This window comes from Phyllostomus hastatus, unplaced genomic scaffold (assembly GCF_019186645.2).
Source record: "Phyllostomus hastatus isolate PE091 unplaced genomic scaffold, TTU_PhHast_1.1 phas_contig_40, whole genome shotgun sequence".
In the NCBI taxonomy this organism is placed as follows: domain Eukaryota; kingdom Metazoa; phylum Chordata; class Mammalia; order Chiroptera; family Phyllostomidae; genus Phyllostomus; species Phyllostomus hastatus.
In genome coordinates, this window is record NW_025333872.1 from 90,535,074 (window position 1) to 90,552,706 (window position 17,633).

General features: G+C 37.8%; 1 pseudogene; it reads left to right on the forward strand.

The window, feature by feature from the left end:
- Positions 1 to 319: 319 nt before the first annotated feature.
- LOC123821882 overlaps positions 320 to 17,633 on the forward strand; it is a 59,380-nt pseudogene continuing 42,066 nt past the window's right edge.

A 17,633-nucleotide genomic window follows, 5' to 3' on the forward strand; every position in this document is an offset into this window, starting at 1 on the left:
GTGGCAGGGTTATTTCCAGCACTGTGAGGGCATGCCATTCCTATGTACTCAGGCTAATATGTTCTGTGCCTCTGAGGGAGAGGCAGCAGTTGAAAAGGATCTTCATTTTTATTCCAGCACCTGTCCATAAAATCAAGAGAAATCTTCTTCATTTTAAAAGTAATAATATTGCAGTTTAACTGTTCCTATAAGATGAACATCACTTTTCCCAAACTCTCTGCAAGAGCTTTCAGAATTTGCTAGACACTCAGGACTACCTGGGTGGTGACGCCTGTGGTTGGAAAGGCTGATGTGACTCTCTCCTTTTCAATGTACAGAGATGGAAACCAAGAGGAACCACCCGCTCCTCCTGCTCCTGACCCTTTGCAGCATGCTCTTCTCACAAACAGTGGCGTGGCTTCCTTTGGGAGACCCTTCTGCTGTAGGGTAGGTTCTCTTCCAATTCAGACAGTTGAATGGTCCTTCTACATCAAAATGGGAATTCTATATCTGTTACTTTGGACAACTTAATTTTAAAAAATTATGTACTCTTTATTAAACATGTGGTTGATGTATTAAAGAAGATTTTCCAACATCAGGTCCACATGATTTTTTGCTTCCTGAAATTGCCTCTGAGGGCATGACAGACAGTGTCAGTGACCAGTTTTATGGACAGGATAGTTCACCTTTCCAAACAAGGTGGAAGGAAAATTTGACTTTCTACTCATTCAAAGCCAGTTTTAGATAAGTAATGAGCTTCTATGCAGTGTCATTTCAGTTTAGATCAGTATCTGATAGAAAAACAGGTATTTCGTTGCCTGTCTCATTTAGTTTCTTTTTAAGATTAGTTGGTAAATAATCATAAGTTTAGTGTGTGTGTGTGTGTGTGTGTGTGTGTGTGTGTTGATAGTTCATGTTGGAGACAACTATCTATGCAGAATTAATTTGCTGGCAATAAGAATTGTGGAATAATTGGTCTACTGTGACACCCTTGCCCAGTGAGCGAATTTTAATGTATATGGTTTTGACCATAAACCCTCAAGTTTTACTGTTCTCTATGTGCTCTTTCATATTTCAAATCCATAGATTATAATGCAGCTCATTTAAAGCTTTATCTGAAATAAAATAAATTTATATTTAAAGAAATACATAGTAAATGAAAACTACAATAGTTTGATCTTTCATTCCAGTTTATAGGCATCAGTATATCTAAAGGCAAAATTGTCATTTTGTTTTTGCTTAGTTTTTCATTCCTGATTCTTTGCTGAATGTAGATTTATGCTCAGTAGAGTGAATAATCTCCTAACTCTTGATGTTCTTCATGAAGTCCGCTTAAAGCCAGATCTATGTAGCTTTGATACTAAACAGAATGATTCTGGCTGAATGATTATGTCACTACAGATGAGCAATCACAAGAATGCTGAAGTTTGCACCCATTGCTAGGCTTCATATTCAAAGAGGACTGCTTGTTCCTGACTACCAACCACCATATCACCAAAGATACACAAGTGCCCAGAAGCCAACACATTCCTAGGGGTTTACCCTACCAGAGAAAATATGCATAGACATGATTTTCATAGTGTGCTCGTGTTCAAAATGTGTATGCACTTATAAACACTGTCATATTCCATATATAGGCAACACTATACTTAGACTTTCAAGTGAAGCATTGCACATCATTTAGTAAAACACATTAACACATTATCACATCAGAGTAGAAGTCAGAGACCCCACAAAATTCATGGAATTGGAGTAACTACTCAGAGATGGATGCTTTGGACTTCATTAATACAGAGAAATGTATCACAATAAATGATACTAAACATCAACAAACATACAAATTGGTCCCAGTGTTCATGCTGAATAGTAAAATTTTTTCAAAGTGCCTAATTGTGTTAAATTTTTCTACTTGTTGCCCTGGCTGGTGTAGCTCAGTGGATTGCAGGCAATGCAGGTTCGATTCCCAGTCAGGGCACATGCCTAGGTTGCAGGCCATGGCCCCCAGCAACCGCACACTGATGTTTCTCTCTCTTTCTCTCTCCCTTCCCTCTCTAAAAATAAATAAATAAAATCTTAAAAAAAGATTAAAAATTTTTCTACTTGTGAAATTGAACTTTGCAACATGTAGATATTATGGAGGAAGTGTACTTTACTTAATGTTCTGATAGTATTGAACTGAGTAGTTCTCATACCTGATGCATGCAGGTTGTAAAGGTTATATTGTGTCTATTTGGGGAATAAAAAAAATATTATTTATGCTCTCAAAAACCATAGAAGCCAGTAACTCAGATATAATATATATAATATATAATGCATATAGTGAATAGGTGATATTCCCCAAGATTCTGAGTATCGTATTTAAAATGACTGTGAAAACATGAGCACCACCTTCTGAGAAAAGAATAAATTATATTTCATTATATTTTTTTCTAATATGTTGGGTGACAGAATACCCTATGAAGGGGCAAAAAACCATAGTCAACCTTCATTAAAAGCAGATACTGACATCATGCAAAATGCATTAGCTGAAAATGATCATGTATGCAGGTGAATTAATTTTTATGGAGTAATATTCTGAAAGCATATTTTTGAAATGCATGTTTTATTTCCATGAAGCTGTTTCTACAGTGTAACAGTACAGGTTTCCACATGTCATGGTTTCACCCAGCCTGACTTATTGCTTCTTGTACAGTGGTCACAACCTCCATGTAGAGAGGTTGTAACAAGCCAGGATGAACAAATCATTCTCTTGCATTCTGTTGCACAAAATGTTGACAGGAAAAGTTGCACCAATTCCTATAAAGCATTAGTATTTAGGGTTCTAGCATAGAGGAAGTTCTAGGGCACGAGTTTCATGTCTAGGTACAGAAAAGATTTGTCAAGAGCAACATTCACGTGTAGACAGAGTAGCTCTCCACTGAAGACAAACTATAAAAGCTTCTTTATTTGGAAAGAATAGTTGGTTGGTAAGCCCTAAGGTCCTCTCTATTCTAAGAGATTTTGTCTCTAATATTTTGGCAGAAGAAATAGCAGAAGGATAATAGGGTTTTTTTCCCCTACAAATCAGGATTGTTTCCCTTTATATCTATCATTATTAAAGGTAGTATTAATAAAGCACCATAAATAAAGAAATAAAAAGTAATTTGTTATATTTCTCCCACCAATATTTCTTAGAGAAGAGTTAGTTTTATAGACTCTATCAGACAGCATTATTTAATGTTGAGACATACTTCTATAAAAGCTAATTTCATTAAGTTTTTCAAAATTTGGGGCTGAAAATATAGAATATATTTTGATATAAGTGAAAAGAAAATACATTTTATTAGGTTACTAATAAAATCTCCTTTTGGACTTAAGTTTTTATGAGAAGCTTTCATAAGCTAATGACTTTCTCTCTTAATGATAGAACCAAAATAATATTTTAGAAAACCATTTTCAAAACAATGACTATCTGTTGGGAACAGCCCTGCCTGGTATCAGAAGCCCTGCCTGGTCCCCAGTGCTTGGTCGGTTAGCCAATGATGAGTAAGATTCCCCAAGGGGGGAACGACCTAAGACAGGCACGATCACGTGGGAGGCCCCCAAAAGAAGGACTTTGGGGGCTATATCAAAAGGGGGTGATGGACTCTCACCCTTTGCTGCTCTGCCAGAAAATCTCTTAATCTCTTGGCTGCCTTACTTCCCTTGCTCCACCTAAGCCTGAAACAATGACAGGGTGGTGCTGCCCTGTGCTGGAAAGGGTGGATTCCCAGGGTGATCAGGCCTAAGAAAGAACATGTAAATTCCTGTGAAACCTTCTTTGTTTAGAATGCTCTCAGTTGAATGAGAAGTGTCCAAGGAGGAAGTTAGTTTGTTCTTTAAAGTCTTACAGCTCTTTGACCCTGACTCTAAATAGACCCTCAGAATTCTTTGTTACCTATTGTTCCTTACTTCCCCTAATGAGTAATGTGCTTTACCTGAATTCTTATGCAAAATGAAACCCAATAAAAGCTGGTTTGGACGTAAATTAACGTGTTCCCCACTAGAGGGGGTGGCTGTTCCATCCCTACTTCTCCACAGAAACTGGTCTGTCTCTGTGCAAGTTTTTTCTCGCGTTTTGATGAGCCATCCACAGCCTTCCATGATCACTGCTGGCTGGTGACCCACGCATCAGCTATCCTTTCTTCTCTGCTTTAGGAATGCCAGACATGCTGGTGCAGTTTTTACCAATGACTACAGTAGTCTCTTGGATCAAATTTCTGCCAAAAAATACCTTGAGTCTCATATTGGAAAATAGGTTGTGTAAAGAGAATGTGTTATTTTTATTAAACACAATAGGATTATTTAATCTGAGAATTATATTTGCATTGTTAATAATTTATTGATTTTGTTGCAAATGTATAACTTTTACAATGTTCAATTTAATTAAAAATAATTTATATTCTTCAATAAAATATACCAGTACCACATTAAGGAAATAAGCTTTTCTGTTAGTAAAATTCTCACTGGTTTCTGACATATTTAGCTTTTTTAGTAGCAATCATTTGTAAATCTGCAATTAAATTTCAGTAGACACAAGAAAAAATAAATAAGACATAGTATAAACTAAAGCAAATTTTAGTGTTAACCACAGTACTTGTTTTTTAACTTCCTGCTCAAACCGAGCATTGGAAGATTCTTTCCTGAAATGGTGAAAGTGTGAATAGTTAGATGGCGCCCTTCAGGTGGCATAGCATCTAAAGAAGCATTCATGTATAAAGAACTTTTCCTCCCAGAATGCAACTTCAAATATCCCCCTATTTTTTTGATAAATTATTTGCTCAGTAAATACAGAATATGTCTAAAGGCACTCCCAATAAGTGCCAAAATATGTCAGATTATTTTTCACTCTCTTATCCTTAAACTCGGGTATATTTTTTCAGTGTATTTTTTTGTGATAGAAAATGAGTTGGGTGTTAAAATTAATTTTTACATGACTCCAAGAAAACTGGAACTTTGTTGCCTTGATCGTGAAAACTCTTTGATTTTATTTTTCTCACATTTGTTAGCAACAATGTCTTGGAAGATCAGTGGACCAGTCAAACGCCAGTCGGATGCGGTCTTCACTGACAACTACACCCGCCTTCGAAAACAAATGGCGGTGAAGAAATATTTGAACTCAATTCTCAATGGGAAGAGAAGGTAAAGATACAGAAGAATTGCTGAAATGAGCAATTATAAACTATTTTAAGAACAGCAGCTACACAATGGAGACTTAGCTATCTGTCTATCTTTCTATCAATCTATACTCACAAGCGTATTTCTCAACCTTGGCTGCCGTTAGATGACCCAGAACTTGTTGCTGGGAAGTTAGTGCCTGTGTGGATATGGCTCTCGCCATTGGTTTTTCCCAAGAGCTCCCTGGTTGACTCGGTTGTGCCTCCAGGGTTAGACATGAAGACTCTGGAGGCATCTAGATGAATCTGGAAACAAGTTGTATCAAAAATGCTAATATGTAAAGCATGTAAAGTGCAGTCAGTCAGCAATTTGGTATCACATGGAACTCCCTCTACATGCATTCAATTCTTATTTACCAAATTAAGCAATAGGTTCTTTTGTCTTCTCAGATTCTATAAACCTGGGTCTTACAGGGGTGGGTACATATTGGAGCATAATAAATAGAAAGTGGGTTAATCTCTTTTTTTAATTTCAATTATTTTGTTTAAATGGTGAGTGTTACAGACAATTCTGGTTGGGTGGGATCAGACAATATGACATAGTTGTATTCTTGATTATAATTCTATAAGGATAATTTAAGCTACTTGAAGTTATTATCTATGCACAGACAATAACTAATGTTAAAAATAATTATTTAGCCCCCAGATAACTTTACAGAACACAGACTATAGCATAGGTTACACATGATTGTTTCTTTAGATGCTTTCTCATCTAAGAGCCTTAACATGTACAATTTTCTCTTCCTGATCTGCAGTGGATCTAAAAAGGAGGAGTCACAAAGTTAGTAAAATATTCTTTGGAGCAAGGGTGATAAAAAATTTTCAGTGGTGAGTATATCTGTGCATTCTGATTGTGTTCTTATAGGAATCATCTAGTTACTTGAATAGGTAAGAGTCACTTGGTAAGAAATATCTTAGACTTTTCACAATGAGACCTCATATAAGACACTTTTACCTGAAGTGAACTGCAACCCAGTAAACAGCTTAAAATGATTTACACAGGATTCTGATTGCAGAAAAAAAATCACAATGAGTAACGGTTTTGTATCTCATAGTTTATCCAGATCTTCCTATCCTTCTGTTGAGATATAAAACTGAGGAGACTGACTCATACTAATGAGAAAAACTGACTTTCTCTTCGAGAACAAGCCAGGGTTGCTTTTATTAATTTGAGGTTTTGTTCCATAATTGACTGCTAGCATCTCATTTAATTTAAGTATAGGGAAATGCCACCAAATCATGGCACGGCTTGTTATTATGAAAATACAGGGCACTCTGGGTCTAAGTGTGTTCCTTTAAACCTAGCAGGAGTCATGCAGCAGAAGTGAAATTTACCTGTAAAGTGCATATAGGTATTATGACTCCTTTAGCATTCACTGTAGATACTTTTTTAGTAGAGAAAACATATATAGATTTTTACCTTTGTTAAGTGATAAATTCATTATCAGTATTGCTTTTGCATATACGTTATATTGCATCGCTGAGTATATTAATGCTTACACAGACTCATGTTTGCAATACTTTGCTTAGTGAAATTTTATGTTATCACTAGATCAGAGGTTAGCAATTTTTTTCTAAAGAATACACAGTAAATATTTTTGGATTTTGGTCTATGTGGTTTCTGCTATGGTTACTCAACTCTGCTATTATAGCATGAAAGCAGCCACAGATAATATGTAAAATGAATGGGAGTAGCTGCGTTACTATAAAACTTTCTTCATAAGCCTATCACATGTAGATAGGCTTGACTACAACCCTGAAAAAGTGCAGAAGATTGAACTAGACCCAAGCTCAGACTGAGTGTATATAATTCATTGCCTTGCTTCACTTCCTGGTTTTCACAAGAGTCCTCGCTCATGGACAGGGTGTCTGGGGAGACACCTGCACAGCTGGTCACTTGTGTCCACTGATCACCCTTCACTCCTAAGAGGCACACGTGATCAGCGGCGCTGCACATGCCCACCCGTGGTCACAGATGGGCATTTCAGAGAAATGAGTCTCTTTGCTAAAAGACAACGGTAATCTCACATAGCTTCTTGAAAAAAATACTTAGAATAAGAAGGCTTCTCTGGTAAATTATACAGTGCAGCTGGCACCAAAACTTAATAGAGGTTTAACTCTTTTCCAAATTATAATATTATTTATGAGATTCTTCCCTTTACTCTTTTCTTTTTTTGAATGGGTATCTTTGGACAAATTCTTTTAACAGGAAATCTTGTGGGTCAACCATTTGTGAAAGTTACAAATGTGTAATTATTAATAAATAACTGCTCGGGGAGTCCCTTCACATCCCAGTTCTCTTTCTGACAACTGGGCCCCTGGAAGATGCCCTCCTGGTATCACACGACATGATCTCCTGTCACAGGCTGCTGGCAAGGGCCAAAGAGAAGTAGATGTTTATCCAATAAGTGTATAAGTGAATGAACTTAAGATGCTATAAATAAAAATATTTTTATGCTTACATATAAATTCTTTTTCAGAATTCTAGAAGAAAATGATTAGGTGAAGTAGTTCTATTTTGATTTCTACAGAAGTAATTCAAGAAAACATCTTCAAATAAAATAAATTAAGTGAAAAACAAATAAAATGCCATTTTGTTCCTGCTGTGACCTATTTCATTCTAGGATGCTCACATTGCAAATAATATTTGTGAATTCTTAAGTTGGTCTTTTTAAATACTGGGTTAGAAGAGGGGAGAATGAGGGAAAAGTTACAGGGAGTAAGAGGTATAAATGGTAGGTACAGAATAGACAGGGGAAGGTTAAGAATAGTATGGGAAATGGAAAAGCCAAAGAATGTATATGTATGACCCATGGACATGAACTAAGGTGGGGGAATGATGGTGGGGGGTGGCAAATGGCAGGGAGGAATAAAGGGGAGAAAAGTGGGACAACTATATTGACACAATCAACAAAATATATTTTAAATAATAAAAATAAAATACTAGGCTAATTACAATTATAAAGGGCTTTTTTGGAAGTGTAGTAATAAAGCAAAATTGGTGTGTTCATTTCTAGAACTTCCTTAACTATTCAGATAGTAGAGCAGGTATTTAATGTGTCCAAATTTGAGTGTTAGGCAAATAAAATGCTGTACTAAATAAAATCTCAAAGTGTCTAAGAGAGTAGCAACAAAGATTAAAAATCATTCTTCAAAGAAAAATTTGTTTACATGTTATGTTTTCACATTTACAAGCAACCTTTATTTTCAATGGGATTGAAAGCCTCTCAAATTTGGGTCTCTAGTTGACAAAGGCTCTCTCCTCATGTAGTGTCTCAGTGAAGGAGAATGGCCTCTACTTCTGACATCGGCCTTTATGTTTGTGTTAAGGATGTGTCAATTGTAAACTAAGGGCAACATTTGTTTTTCAGTGATAGATATTTTTTTCTATAACAATTTAAATAATGTTTGGGTCATACCAAGTTCCATCCGTGAAAGAATATTTGGTGACACAACTATTTTTCCAAAATGTATGTTAAGAAATCACTGTAAAAATGAAAGGCATTTGGTTATCATTGCAAACACATTCTATGGTTTTGATCCTTTTAAATGATACAGGAGTAGTTCATTGTAGCTTCAAAGGTCCAGGTGCTTTGTGATATTTGAGGGAGAATTATGTTTTGGTGTAAGTTCTAAAATAACAGTGACTTAAATAAGAGAAAATATTTCTTTCTCACATAGGCCTGAAGTAAAATGTCAACAGTTATTCTGAGGGTTCTAGTCCACAAAACCCTCAGAAATCTAAGCCCCTTCCAGCTCATACCTCATCTGATAGGGTGTGGCCCTTCTCTCCATCACATCTCGTTCTGGGCAGCAGGATACTAGGAGCATAGGAAAGGAAGCAAAGAGCACATGCTAGTTCTCTTTCAACTGACATTTTATGCTAACATTCCCTTGACTATAACATAGTTTTATGATCACAGTCATTGGCAAAAAGGGTTGGGAAATATTTCTTTTTTTATGTGCTAAGCTAAAACTAATGTTCTATTAATATAAACAAAGAAAAAAAAATAGATGCATGTGAGGGTATCTTTTTAAATTTCATGTATGGGTCTTAAATTCTTATCAAAAACCCCTGGCTGGTGTAGCTCAGTGGATTGAGCGTGGGCTGGGAACCAAAGTGTCCCAGGTTTGATTCCCAGCCAGGGTACATTCCTGGGTTGCAGGCCATAACCCCCAGCAACCGCACATTGATGTTTCTCTCTCTCTCTCTCTCTCTCTCTCCCCCTCCCTTCCCTCTCTAAAAAATAAATAAATAAAATATTTAAAAAAATTCTTATCAAAAAGACATAAATAAATGATAAGAGAAATAATCATAAAGACCCAATCCATTAACAAAGAACCAATATCACAGGATAAAGCTTGTTTATTCTTATTTTCTGCAATTAGAACACATAGTTCAACAAGGAGAAACTAGTGTAGAACTACCAGTAACTTCTAGTAATCAGTGGTAATCACCAGTAATCACTCGCTCTATTAGTTAGAACTACAAGTTGAGGGTAGGGGATGAAGGGGTGTTGGGGGGTAAAAAGGGGCAAATATTTGGTGACTAAAGATGATTGGATATTGCATGGTGGACACACACTGCAGCTTACAGATCATGTATCAGAAATGTGTACTTGAAAACTATATAACCTTATTAACCAATTTCACCCTGATAAGTTTAATTTTAAATAGATAAATAAAGAAAGAAAGAAAGAAAGAAAGATTATTTCATTTCACATATTTTCTATGAACTGAAAAGTTAGACCTTGAGACATCATCCAATTATCCTGGTAAGAATATTTCCTAGGTGTTTGTGCTTCCTATTGCATCTCATTGGATGGCACCTGCTGGTTGGTTGTTTCACTCTCTTACTGTGACATTAAGATAGATATGTGAAGTTCCAGTCAAGACAGCAGCATAGGAAAATGGAATACTCAAATCCTCCCTCAACTACATTAAAACTACAACTCAACTACAGAACAACCATCATTCAGAACCACCTGAAATCAACCTGAACTGAAGCCCTAAAACGAAGGATATTAAGAACAAGCCACATCAATACTGGTAGGAAGTGCAGAGATGTGACACTAGTTGGTCCCACCCCCATGTGCGGTAAATAAAAGTTGGGAGGGATATTTCAGCTGCAGAGTGTCCCCCAAAATGGGAGGGATCCCAGCCTCACAGCGAGTCCCCACACCCAGGTTTCCAGACCCAGGAAGAGGAATCTCTGTAGCTTATGGCTGTGCAAATCAGCAGGGGCTGTGGCTGAGTGAGGTGAGGGCTTCTGGATTCCCAGGCAGTACTGTTAAAAGAGCAGTGCACAGACTTATTCAGACTCCCTTCCTCTGAGCTCCAGCCCTGAAGCAGCAACTCAAAAAGCACCAGAGACATATGGGGAGGATGTGAATTGTCTGTTTTCAGGGCGAGAACTGGAGGGGCAGCTTTCTCCCAGACAGAAGTGCTGGCAGACACCATTGTTCCTTTGCTGAGCCCTCTCCCCACAGAGCTGGCACTCCAATGTCATATCGGAGTCTCTACCAACCTGGATCACACTGTTTGCCCCATTCAGGTGAATCCCAGAGATCCTGCCTCACCCAGCTCACTGGCCTCTCCAAACTGTTTCTAGTGGATTTTCCATACAAATGTCCTGCCTTGCTTCATCACTCAGATTCTCCAAAAATTCCTTAAACACTCAGTATCTGGTCTCTGCATGCCCCATACCTCTTGCTAAGCAACTCCAGGCTCTGGCACTAGCACAGCCAGACTTGGTTTTGAGCTTTGCCTCACCTGGGGACCTCCAAGCCCAGCACATGTAGCAACCATCTGCAGATCACTTTGTAGCTCATGCTGGGTGACTACAGGCAGGACACAGGTGGCAGTTGATCCTGGCTTCACCTCTCAGGAAGCTGCAGAGCCAGACAGAGCACCCAGTGAACAGCTTCAGACCACATCAAAGCACCACCCAACAGCCTACATAAGCAACCCACTTATGGGATGAACTCATTGAGCACCAGAGCCCTGCTGAAGTAACTGCTGCTCCATGGAGGGGCTCCTGCACAGCAAATCCTCCATGGTGGTCACTGCCAGTCCTCCAGGCTGATGAGCCTAGGGGTAAATCCCTCCCATTCATGTTCCAGCAGCAGTCAAGTCTCAACTGCAACAGGAGGGTGCACCCAGCTGACATGAGTGGCAACCATCAATGATAATACAATATCTGGAAGTATTATTTTGCCTTCAATGAGATTATATATTTAAGTACAAATTTTGCTATTAAAATAGTATTTGTTGTAGATAATATAGGGCCCAAAAATAAAAACATGGTAAACATACAACCAAAGAAATGTGTAACCCTTATTTTGTTAAGTTTATCTTCGTTTAGTTTTATTTCAAAGAATTGGCTGCAGGAGCATTTTTCTGATCATGTAATCCCAAAGTCAGTTTAAAGTAGCAATGGAGAAAATTACAATGTGTAGCAAATGAAAGAACTTCTTTTGAGGGTATAAGAATAATAGAAGACTATAATAAGAATACCTTTGTTTTAGCTATAGAAAATATTTTTTTCCCGAGGATCCAAGATGGAGGCATAGGTGGTTGCACTGTACCTCCTCGCACAACCAAAAGTAAGGACAAGAAGAATTTACAAACAAAAAACAACCAGAACAGAGAGAAATGAACCCAACAGAAGTCTGAATACCATATATCCAGTCCGGTAAGGAGGGGCGGAATCGGAGGCCTACGGAGAGGGGTCGAGGGGTCCCGGCAGGAAAAATCGGTGGCTGGCAGGCGCTCGCGCAGACCACAGCTGATGGACTGGTGGCAAACCCTGGGAGCGGGAGGCAAAGAGCAGACCCAATGAGGCGCGCAAGGCAGCTGGCTGTCCGCAGCCACACATTCTCGAGTAGAACTTAATGAAAACGGGCAGTGAGACACAGACCGTGCAACCCAGGGACCCAGTGCCGGGAAACAAAGCCTGAAGGCACCAACTGAAAACACCTGTGGGAGTTGAGGCTGGGAGATTCTCTCAGCCTCCCAGGAGGCTCCTTGGAGAAACCCACAGAGTCCAAGAGAGTGCACAGGCCCACCCGCTTGGGAGCCAGCACCCGAGGGGACCAATTTGCTTGTGGGAAGCAGCAAGGGGGACTGGAGCCCTGGTGAGAGCAGAGCAGGCGCCATTATTCCCTCTCGGACCCCGCCCCCACATACAACGTCACAACCCAGCGACTAAGGGGCCCCGCCCTGGTGAACACCTAAGGCTCCGCCCCTTATATGTAACAGGTGCGACCAGACCAAAGGAAAAAAAATAAAATAAAATAAAAAAGATGGCTCAAACAGAGTTAAAAGCCCCAGAGCCAATTTTGTTAAGCGACCGAGAAATAGCCAACCTATCAGACGCACAGTTCAAAGCACTGGTGATCAGGATGCTCACAGGTTTGGTTGGATTTGGTCATAAATTAGATGAAAAAATGCAAATAACAATAAGTGAAATGAAGAAAAGAGCACACGGAACCAATAGTGATGGAAAGAAAACTGGGTTTCAAATCAATGGAAGGGACCAGAAGGAGGAAAGGAACGACCAAACAGAAAAGAATGAAGAAACAAGAATTCAAAAAAATGAGGAGAGGCTTAGGGACCTCCAGGACGCCTTTAAATGCTCCAACGTCTGAATTATAGGGGTACCAGAAGGGGAAGAGGAAACACAACAAGTGGAAGAGTTATTTGAACAAATAATAAAGGAGAACTTCCCCATTTTGACTAAGGAAATAGACTTCTAAGAAGTCCAGGAAGCTCAGAGAGTCCCAAACAAGGTGGACTCAAGGAAGAACACACCAAGGCACATCATAATTACATTACCCAAGGTAAAAATGAAGGAGAGAATCCTAGAAGCAGCAAGAGATAAGGGGACAGTTACCTACAAATGAGTTCCCATCAGAATGTCAGCTGGTTTCTCAAAAGAGACCTTGCAGGCAAGAAGGGGCTGGAAAGAAGTATTCCAAGTCATGAAAGGCAAGGACCTACATCCAAGAATACTCTATCCAGCAAAGCTTTCATGTAGAATGGAAGGGGAAATAAAATGCTTCTCAGAAAAGGCCAAGTTAAAGGAGTTCATCATCACCAAGCCCTTATATGAAATGTTAAAGTGACTTATCTAAGAAAAAAGAAGATAAAAAATATGAACAGTAAAAAAAGACATCAAACTCACAGTTAGTAACAAGCACACCTAAAACAAAAGCAAACTAAGAAAACAAAGAGAACAGGAGCGGAACCACAGAAATGGAGATCACATGGAGGGTTAGCAACAGGGAAGTGGGAGGAGGAGAGAGAGGGAAAAGATATAGAGAATAAGTAGCATAGACAATAGGGAGAAAATAGGGGGAGGGCAGGAATGGTGTGGGAAATGTAGAAGTGAAAGAACTTATGACACATGGACATGAACTAAAAGAGGGGAATGTGGGTGGGAGGGGGTGGGCAGGGGGGAGGGGAGTGAAGGGGGAGAATGGGACAACTGTAATAGCATAATCAACAAAAATATTTTTAAAAAAGAAAGTGGTTTTTTTCCCCTTTCCAGTTGTTTTTTAACCAGAGGCCAGAATACATAAAGAAAACTGGCCTGCTTAACGTTAGTACTTCCTGCAAAAATCTTCACCCCTCAGTTCCCGTGGTTCTGGAGAACATTCATTTTTTGTCTTAGCAAGGTGTCAAGGTCTTGGGATTAGCAGACCTTCTATGTCAGTCTTAAAATTTCCCTCTTGAATTTACTGTCATATTTCTACTTTAAACTCTTCTGTACATCCAGATAATACTGTGTAAAAAAACAAAAACAAAAACAAAAACTAATGTTGTCATGAATAAATCCTGTCGTGTTCTATCTTTACCTGCCTGTACTCATCTGCCTTTGATTTTTCCTGACTTCTTCCTACTCACTCCCTTCTCTCTAGTAATATTTCAACAGCTGAGAGAGATTATTTGGCTCAATGTGTTCTTATTTGGTTTGTAATTTATACTACATATATTTTTATTTGCCAAGTCACGTTATATCACCACATGTTATACTTCAGTTCTTTTTCTTCACAAACTTGACAAGCAGCATCCCCTTAATACATTATTTTAATTTTAGAAAATTATAATTTTATGCTTTGTCAAAATTGGAGATACGTTTTTGAAATTAGAAATATTTTGCACAGCCTGGAGGGAGACCAGAGTCAGGAAGTGTGGATTGTTGAGCACAATAGATGGATGCCAGTGAACTTGAGGAGTGCGGCCAACTGTAATTCATCAGTAGGGATTTTAGTTCTAAATAATTGAAGTTGACCTGACAAAAATTCAGAATCATTGGGATGTTTTCTTCCCTTTTTCTTTGGGAGGTGGGGAATGGGAGGTAGGGAAAAATAAAGGTACTATCTATCCACTTCCATACATGCTTTCTTCATTTTTGACTTTTACATATTTTTGTGGATGAAGTGACTTATAATGTAATTATCTAAATTGGAGCTGAAGTCAGGTAGAACCAAAATGTTTTTATGCTACAAGGTCCTAACCACCCAATTAAGGTTATAAGATAGCAGTTATATGCTATGAATTACAACTATTGCTCAGAATCTTATCATAAAGGTCTATAAATATGAACACATAGGCAATCTTGTAATTGCTAAAAAGTAATGGAGGCTATGTCAGCAGAGGTTTCAGGAGACTGTGAGTAGAGAGAAGAGGCACACTTGGTGGATCAAAAGTGACTGGGTGAAGAAAGAATTGATTTAAAAAAATTAAGGGTATGAAGAAAGCAAAAATTGGCTGTAAATGGCATTGATTCTGCATGTATATTTGAGGTAAATGTTTTTTACTTTATAAAAAAGTAATATCCATACAGGGAAAATTAAAAATCAATCCTTACCTCATAGATTAAGGTGAATGGATTATAGGATTAAATGTAAAACCAAAAACTATAAAGCTTCTAGTAGGAAATAGGAGAAAACCTTAGCAAGCTTGGAATAGCCAAAGATTTCTTAGATAAAACTTAAAACACACTAGAATTATAAAAGAAGAAAAAACATAATTTGCACTACATGAGTATAGAAAACTTTACTCTTCAAAGACCACCATGAGTAAAATAACAAGCAAAATACACAATGCGAGAAAATACACAAAAAACATACGTCAGCCCATGGGCTTGTCTCAGAACATAAAGAAACCACTTTCAACATAATAAGAAAGCAAATAAATAAATAAATAAATAAATAGGCCAAGAAAGGGTTTTGACTTCCAGAATAGCAGGCTAAGGACCTCTGAAAAATGTTTCCTCCATAAAAGCAGTGAGAATATTGGCAAAAATTGTCAAAACATCACCATTTTCAGAACTCGAAAAATTACCCAAAGGCTTGCAACAATCTGAGGAGGATTTAGTCAAAGTGTGGCTCAAGACCCTAGCAGTATTGGAGAAACAGTGAGATTCATAGGAACAGACAGGGAAAACCCAGCTAGCAGCCCAGAATAATTCTATAGACAGTTCACCTCTCTTGGACAGCATGGGACTGGCATGAGCATGGCCCTAATTTAAGGCCTAGCATCCCGGCAGAGTGAATGATGGTCCATATGTAATTTACTCATAAATTATACTCTTAAACAATGCACTGCATATTATAATTTATAAAGTTTGTATACATTATATTATAATTGATTCACATGATAATTCTAAGTTGTTATCGCTGTTATTATGATCAACAGTGAGCTGATGAACTGACATGCATTAGGGTCACACACTCATACATGTTAGAGCATGATGGGAACCTTCTGAATGCTACTTTGTTTTGTGTGTGAAATCAGCCTTCAAAACTTTGTTTCCTACTAGCAATTTTAGGCATTATTTAGTAGACTGGGCAAACGGGCTTGTTTTGTAGGCATGGAGGTTCTTTCTTGGTGCTTTGAAATCAAAACGATTATTAAATGGCTTAATTATTTGTCATTATTTCATTCTTTTATTGACAATTGGGACCCCAAATCATGTCTAAGTATGCTCTTTCTGGAGTCCAGACATTCTAAGAACCAAGCAGTAGAAAGGAGACAAGTAGGTAACTAAAAAGAAGCAGAAAAAATAAGTAAAAAGGAGGAAAACCCAAAAAGAGTGAACTCTTAAAAGCTGAGAGTTTCAAGAGACAGAAGTGGAGAATGATTTTAATGATGCTGAGAGTCAAATAAAATTATAATGAAATAATGTCCATTGGCTTTGGTAACATGGAAGTAATTTTTAATCTTAGAAAAAAGCTTAAATAAATGTTTTGGGGCAGAAACCAAGCTGCAATAAGTGAAGAAGTATATGGATGATATCAGAGCACCGAATGTGGGACACTGTTAGCAGGGATTTGGCTTTCAACAGCAGAGGTTTATAAAGGCAGGTAGAGTGTTCTACGCTGTGCAGATGCCAGCTTTGGTGAGCTTGTCATGTTGGTGTGAAAAAGCTGTTTTATATACAATATACTATATACAATAATATTATATACAACACTATAATAGTATATATTATAGATTATATAATATACAATCTCACACACATTATGTATTATATATAAATACTTTATATATAAATTTTTCAATATAAAATTGTTTTTACTTAAATTTAAAATACATTTTTCTAGTAGCTTTTTGTTGTTTATTTTTTCTTTTTTATTAAATATTTTATTGTTGTTCTATTACAGTTGTCCCAATTTCCCCCCTTTGCCCTCCTCCACCCAGCCCATATCCCACTCCCACAGCCAATCCCCACCCTGTTGTCCGTGTCCACGGGTCTCTTCATTGTGAATAAACATTTTAGATAACAAAGAGTTATTTTCTATATTTTTCTATTATAAATCATTTTATAGTTAGAGAGCAAACTTTTTAGATACAACTTTGTTATAACATCATCATTTTTTCCTTTTGCCTCAATCTCAAATGTCAGTTGAGTTTAAATATTTCCAAAGACAGGGCAGAGTATTTTTTCCTATACGCTATTATTTTTCTGTCATCAAGAAACAGCATGGATGGAACTGGAGAGCATTATGCTAAGTGAAATAAGCCAGGCAGTGAGGGACAGATACCATATGACCTCACCTTTAACTGGAACATAATCAACAAAAGAAAAAAGCAAACAAAATATAACCAGAGACTTTGAAATTAAGAACAATCTAACAACAGCCAGAGGGGAGGGCGGAAGGGTTTTCAGGAACTTCTATAAAAGACACCTGGACAAAACCAAGAGGGAGGGTGGAAGCAAGGGAGGGAGGTGGGTTTGGCTGGGCTGGAGGGGAGTGGTTGGGGGAAAATGCAGACAACTGTAATTGAACAATAAAATAATTTAAAAAAAAGAATCAGGCAACAGGAGCACAACACAATGTGAGAATGCATAGCGTTTTATGAGATGAATTCCAAAGCAGCATAAAATAAAATTATCAGCGAGTAATGAAATAGAGGGAGAGAAATATGGACCTGTAGTTGCTGTTCAGA